This window comes from Centroberyx gerrardi, chromosome 3 (genome assembly GCF_048128805.1).
Source record: "Centroberyx gerrardi isolate f3 chromosome 3, fCenGer3.hap1.cur.20231027, whole genome shotgun sequence".
Classification (NCBI taxonomy): Eukaryota; Metazoa; Chordata; class Actinopteri; order Beryciformes; family Berycidae; genus Centroberyx; species Centroberyx gerrardi.
The window spans coordinates 5,753,229-5,760,796 of NC_135999.1; the positions used below are offsets into that span (position 1 = coordinate 5,753,229).

Here is a 7,568-nt window from a genome sequence, read left to right on the forward strand (position 1 = left end):
AATCACAACTGCTTACAGTAAAAGTGCTCATTATGATTTCTCAGCAGTGTCCTCTCCCGTCACTTACATAAAGCACACAGGCGTGGTCAGGTATGCTCTGTAAAATCCCAAAGAATTTGGGAATCACCGCAGAAAAAATGTGCTGACTTAAAGCGATGCACTGAAGTCTACTGTGACAACATCGGCACCATCGGCACTCACTAGGCAAGGTATAATATATTAAAATTCAATATATTGCAATACAAAAAAGTGACAATACGTATCATATTTTAGCTCCATTTTATTCTGATACAGTGATCACCAATGAGACGGCTTGCCTATCACAATTTCACAAACTCTCCATCCAAATTATATCATTTACGCTTTGTATTGACATTTTTAAATTGTTGTTTAGATTCTAACAAGCCGATGCCATTGCTAGAAAGATTTGTGGCTCAGAAACATAATTCTGCACAGTCATACTTTGTTGTCATTGAACTTTTATTTATTACATCGTATCGTGTTTGTATGGAATAGTAAACCCCATATTGTGCATCAAATTGTATCTGAGGTAAGCATATCGTCCCATCCCTAGCACTCATAAATATATCCATAGGTCTTTGTTTCCTTCCACACAAGCCCAATGATATTAATATGCACCAGTAATTGCCGGCTATTCAGTGTTTATTTTGCCAGTAAAGCACAGTCAAACGAGCCGGGGCAGTGCTAGTAAAGGGAGCGCTGGCTGGAATGCTGCTGCAGGTGCCAAGGCCGCATGCCAACGAAACGAGGCAGAAACAAACTTCCTCTACGGCTGGTTACTATTTACAGCAAAAGTGAATCAGTTCCTGATCTAGGTTTCAGCCACCGTGGACGTCCATCCACACCTTCCCTAAGGGGGCACGGGCCGCCGTGCGCACACCGTCACTTGGTCAAGCCGAGTCTCAAACAATGCGGCTGAGAGAAAACAAGAGCGCTCATTTCCGCTCAGGCACGCTGCAGACCCTGCTGCAGACCCCGCTGAAAACAGGAAGGACCCGGCAGCGATGTGTGGAAGTGCACTCAGAGAAAAAGTGTGTAGGTGCTGGACGGGGGCGTCTAGGTTGTGTGTGTGTGTGTGTGTGTGTGTGTGTATTTGCTGGTGAGTGGAAATCCCCACTTTGGGACAGCATGTGATGTAGACAGATGGTTTCTCACATGCAGGCCTGGACATAGTGGGACAGAGAGGAAAGCACCTTCAGATCCTGTCGACTCTATGGCTATCAAGCAATACCTGAAAAACCAGTGCAAAGTGGCAACACACTCTCTTCCCTCGAAAGGAACTTCTCTGCGTTGCGACAGTGTCTGAGTTGAACGTCAAAGCACTGTCACTAGGTTCCTCAAGTTTGTTTCTTTCTCAGGCAACACTGATAACAAAAAGCACACTGTGCGCAAGTGGGGAGAGAGAGAAAGAGCAGCCTGTTTGCTGTTTTGCTTTCTTCTCGGTCTGTCTCCGCAGGCGCAGAGCCTTTACGTTTGAGCTGAGAGACGTCTCGCTGTATAGCCAACAGACATAGCATGATACAACTCACTGCTGTGCCGGAGACACACATGTACACACACATGCATGCACATACATTCACACACACACACATGCAGAAACACACAAAGAAACTCCTAAAACAGACACCTTTCTAATTCGGTGTGAGCGAAGGGGAATATCAATCAAAGTGATTTCCTGCATCAACATACTGGACAATATGAGGAAGTCCTCTAGGACCGGGGAACGTGTGCGTGTGAGCAAGCCTGTGTGTGTGTGTGTGTGTGTGTGAGTGTGTGTGTGTATTACGCAGGCGCTGCCTTGTACCTGGCTGGCTTGGCTGCACAGGGATTACTTCCTCCTCAGGCCCTTAAAGCTTCATTCACACTGATACCTCAAATCTGATTCACATCTGATCATTTCATGCAGCCAAGATAGGAAGAAATTTACATGAAATCTGATTTTAAAACAGACAGAAAAGATTTTCCTTTTTAATTGCTGTTGTTGTTTAGACAGCAATGGACGGGTTTATGCCACAAAAGTGAGAAGCCTGATTGCAGCAGGCAACAGCCAATCACTGGACCGACTGGACACAATAGGAATGACAGGGGGAGATTTATGCTGCCAGGCGGTCATATGCTAAATCCATCAGGCAGGAGGAAGAGGGAAAGGAAGAGATAGAGATAGAAAATACAGGGGTTTCTTGTGTGTGTATTTTTTTTTTTTTTGTGTGTGTATGTATGTGTGCATGTACTCCATGTGGTGTGTGTGTGAGTGCATACATGTGCATATGTGCGAGATTAACGGCGAGATAGGAAGCGGTAGTCTGTTGGTGCGTATACAGTGTACTAACTCTATTTGTGTGTGTGTGCGTGTGTGTGTGTGTGTGTGAGGTATGAAGCAGGAGGAAGGCACGGCTCTCCTGGGGGGTCTCTGATGGTGTGAATTGGGTCAGATGGTTTGGGAGAGGTCAGCTGAGGATGTGGCCTCTAGGCTGGATTAGGAAACACACGTCAGTCAGGGAGTTCTGCACAATAATGCCTTCAAACACACACACACACACACACACACACACTGTACTGTAGACACAGACAAACGCATACAGTGCAATTTGGGAGACAAGGTAACTGTATTGCAGTCCACACAGATACTAAGAAACAAAAACCTTAGGTCATACATTTTTGTGGGATGCTTGCACTGTAATGCGCATGCAATGCCCATGAACAAACACACTGCTGTATTTTATACTGAACTGATACCATAAAAATGACATGGCACTTTATAACCATGCCACTGTAGCTGTAAACCACTCTTCCATGAACGATACTTCTGATTAAACAGTGATTGCGTCAGAACACTTCAACAGCCCGCTTACATCAGATTCTCTTCTTTTCACTTCATCAGCTTTTCACTGATATCCTGTGCGTATGACCCCTTGTTGCAGAGATTACGCTGACTGTTTTGAAATAGTGATTAGATTCATTCTTTATGCATGAAATACTTCCTAATCCATTCTTATCGAGGATGAAAACAGTTTCGGACAAAGAAAGAGCTGTTGCCATAGATACAGCCGTGGCCTCGGGCAGAGGGCCTGTGGATAACCGGAGAGGTGTGGGGAACATTGAATGATTCGTTTTTACAGTACTGACGCAGTGATGAATAACAAGTCACTTTTGTTAGGTTTATGTTACCAGCCAATATGCATACTACATATTTTAGTTGTGATATATGCTTACAATTCCTTACCAGGTTGTAAAGACGACTTGGGGAATGAAGCTGTGGGTTTCCTGTTGTTTCAACTGCAGCCTGTGCTTCATTTGCTTTGCCATAATTCTATTTGAGGATTTCCTCTCAAGCTTTTCAAGAATTTGGTGTGGCTGGTTGGCCTTGTGGTTAGAGAGACTGTCCTTTAACCAGAGTTCATGGGTTCAAGCCCCTGTGTTGGCAAGCATCCTAGAGCGAGATACAGGGCTGCTGCTGTAGCTGACCATGACCTCTGACCTTCCTGTGGAGGCGGGAAAGAGAACTTCCCACAGGGATCAATAAAGTATCACATTACGTACCTCCATCTGTTAAATGAAGTGCATTGCATCTCAAATTTTTCCTGATATTCAAGCCATTTCAAATGTTGAAACCGACAAAATCTGCTGTGGCTCGGGAACAGATTACATAATCATCACTCTATACTCTAAAAGTATAGTGAAGGGCGCCGTACGTCTGCAGCGTCTGAGACATTCTCTGAACAAATTATGCAGGGATATTCTGCAGCTGACGTGTGTGGAAAAACAAACATTGTTTCCAGACCAGCTGAAGAAAAAAAGTGTGTGGAGCCGATGTGGAGATTCTTGTGGAACGTCAGTCTCACCACACAGCAGACCATATTTAGCTACTGTGGGCATAATGATGCATCGCAGTAACATAGTAAACACTCACCGGAGGTCATCGGGTGTAAAGTGATCCAACTGCTACAAGCACAGGATGTACCAAGTGCGTCACGTAGACATGAAGGTACCAGCTACACACTCGAATACACACACACACACACACACACACACACACACACACACACACACACTCACTCACACTTGGCAAGAACTAGTCTCAGCCACGGTGGAGACAGCTTCCCCAGGAGCCCAGGCACACGACTACGCCAAGAAGCGCTGCCATTCGTTTTTTTATATTCCTCACAAGGCAAACAAAAGGGTGGCGTCTTGTCTTGAGCGAGATTTAGGAGCGTCTGCGGCTGTCTGCGTCTTGGAAGCTGCAGGGGATTAAGGATGTTATGTGACAAGTTTTCATTTGAAATGTCGGGTCAAGTTTTGTGGGCATAAACGGCTCAGTGGGCTGACACGGGCCCGGCGCTCTGAAGCACAGCGGCTGTCCAAAGTGACAAATCTAGTCCACATGTATTTCTCTTTCTTTCTTTCTGCTTCCTTGTTCAGTGAATCACTGCAGCGCTGGAAAAGAACTCTGGTTCCAGTGTTGGCGTCAGGAACAAAGAGTTTTGACTTTTTGCTAAGATCACAAACTAACAGACTTTCTAAAAATCAGTTCATGCTATTAGCTCGTCCCATTACAGAAATACAGTTCGGTATCGAATGCCATGTAAACCCTCACCTTATGTGGTGTGTGTCCCACTGTGATATGTAAACACTGGTATGGTGGTTTCCACTTAACACTTTGCTTATAAGGAATCACGTCAAGTGACTGATGAACGATAGCTTGAATGAATCACGGCATCTGGCTGAGCTGAGGTGCTCAAAGCCTCGGCTGAGACGGACCGGTTTTGTATCAACACATGGTGGAGTTTGTCTGACAGGACTTAGGGCCGCTCTCCCCCTCTAAACCCACGAGTGAAACAGCTCCATCCATCTGTGTGTGACCTAATCATCAGCTGATCAGTTAGCGGTCCTGACATCAAAATTAAAGACAAATTCAACATAGAATATCTGCCAGAGTGCCCTTTCAGGTTGGGAAGGGAAACAGTTTTCACATAGCGACCGCCAACTAACAAAAGCACTACGCTGGATTACATTTTAGAGCCTCCGCTCATCTTTGCCAAGCTGCTTCTCCACCGTCAGCATTCCATTCAGGGGCCCGACGCTCCATTACAGCACCCGAGTGTGATGTAGCTCTGACCCCGTGACACCGCCGGCCTCATCTGGGCTGGTTTTCCCACAAATCCCATCTTTGATCTTTGATCTACTGATTTACAATGGAACAAAAATGATCTCTGTGTCTAGACGCCTTTGGGTTACCCATCCCAAAAGAGTACAAATGATGCTTTTACAAGACTGTGAGGGCTTTGTATAGAAAGGTCACAGAGGCTCATGCTGCTGTCCCCCATGCGATGAAACGAGGGGGGTGGGGGACTATGGATCAGGCTGTGTCCATCCGTCCGTCTGTCTGTGTGTCAAACATGAAATCTCACGTTATATCTCAGACTCCTGGTCTGATTTTGACAAAACTTGAAGGGATGATGCATTTTGGCTCTGTGTTCCAGCGTTAAAATCTGATTGGTCTGATGAGGACTCTATAGTTAAAGGTCAAAGATTTAAACTCAAGCGTAATATCTCAGGCACGACTCGTGCGATTTGGACTTAACTTGGAAGGATGACGAATTTTCGCACTGTGTTCTGGCGTTTATCTACGACTAAAGGGCAACCTTTAACTCCTACACTGTACGTCCGATTGCCATGAAACTTGCTACACAAATCCAGCTATACTTGCAAATTACACCAATTAGCTTGAAGTGGACAGTATAATAAAAGGTCAAAATGTCCAATTATGGTCTAATGCCATAACTGCTACACCACTGGTCTGATTTTGATGAAACTCGGAGGAATGATACATCTTGTTCCTGATTGACCCAATTGTTTGCATTAATCATGAGAGATGAGATGTTTACTTGTTCAACCGTTGAGATCTACAAGAACTAAGTGCCTTATTGCTCAGTGCAATGAATCTTATATTATACTATACTATACTATACTATACTATACTATACTACATTAGATATAATAGGTCACCTGCTTATCTCTAAGTGTCACCCTATCACAAGAGCAGCAATGTGTTCTAATGGGTCTGAATCCCAAGGTGGGATTAAATCTACTCAATTTACTGTAAATCTCAAGCTGAAGTTCAGTTACCTGGGCTTTGGGGACTCATGGTGAATTTGGTAACAAGCACGCACGCGCGCGCACACGCACACAAGCGCGCGTGACACTCTGCATCCCCCTAAACCCCAAAGTGGTACCAGGAAGCGCTAATCTAAAACAAGGAAGTGTCAGGAAATACAGCTGTGCTTTTAGACTCCACCGAGACACAACAGAGAGCCGGGGCTTCAATCAGATCAGCCACTGTTATCAAACCCTTGTTATTATCTCAGGAGGAAAAAATAAACCGCCGTCCGTCCCCTGGCTCTTCCCGTCTCGCAGAGCACGCTGCGTTTCCACAAGCACGGCGGCCGGCCGGGCGGGCGGGGAGCTTTTTATAGCCTCCTCCGTTACACGCAAAAGAGCTCATTCAAAAAATTGGAGAAGCTTCTTCAAAAGAGAAAGTAAAGTACCGCACAGCTATCTCTGTATCGAACCGGCAGCCGAGGAAGGCATTCAGTCAAGAGGCAGCGTTTGACCTATCTGATGTGCATGGTGAAGTGGCGTGCAGTATGCTGCTGAGTGACACACAAGTTCAGATAAGGCTCCTAATCAATGCAAAACATAAGCATCATCAAGACAACACGGAGAAGAGCAAAGAAACTCGTCTAAATATCAACAGGAAACTCCTCTTACTAAAAAGGGAAGAATGGTTTGTATTAGATTATTTTAACCCAAGACAGTCAATAGAAAATATCCAGAGTTAGTTCATGTTACGCGGAATTAAATGTACAGTCGTAAAATCTGTTGTGCTCGAATACAAGTTACAATATTGGCTAAAGTCTACTAGCTACATTAACTTCTCCGATTAAGTAACGAGAGACATTAAACAATAAAGTAGGAGTTGTAAACATAATTACAGTCACTTATTCTTGCGTTAAGGAGAACTTACCTGCAATAAAGTTGTGCATAAAACTCCACTGCTTTCAGAGAAACATGTCTTGTGAGCTCCTGTCTTGACAGTTGAGTCTAGTACAGTCTGACCACGCCCACAGCTTCAATCAACCAATGGCGTGTCTCAGATGACTTGATGACAGGAGTTAACCAATCATAGTATTTATCTCTATAAACTATAAATTCACATTGATGATAGTTTGTCCCAACGAAACTACTATAACTACTATAAACTCACTATAATATTCCTACAGGCACTTGTTGTGTGTTAAATATAAACTAACTACTGATAGTTTATAGTTAATAGTTTAGTGATCTTATCTTACTTTGTGATGTTTTTTAATCTCCTTTGGTATCACAATAATATTCCTATAATATTCCTATATGGACTTAATAATTGGTTAACTTATCATACTTCATGGTATTTTTTAAATCTCCTATTGTATCACTATAATAATCCTGTAATAACTCATAGGCTATATAATACTCCTATATAGCTCCCTACAATATTCCTATAGGCA

General features: G+C 44.0%; 1 protein-coding gene across 2 annotated transcripts in view; it reads right to left on the minus strand.

The window, feature by feature from the left end:
- pik3r6 (phosphoinositide-3-kinase regulatory subunit 6) overlaps window positions 1–7,081 on the minus strand; it is a 28,761-nt gene extending 21,680 nt beyond the window's left edge. For both annotated transcript variants that reach the window (XM_078282607.1, XM_071922546.2), the window contains exon 1: window positions 7,046–7,081. The gene's annotated coding sequence lies outside the window, so the exon portion shown is untranslated. The remainder of the gene's footprint in view (window positions 1–7,045) is intronic.
- Between the last annotated feature and the right edge of the window lie 487 nt (window positions 7,082–7,568).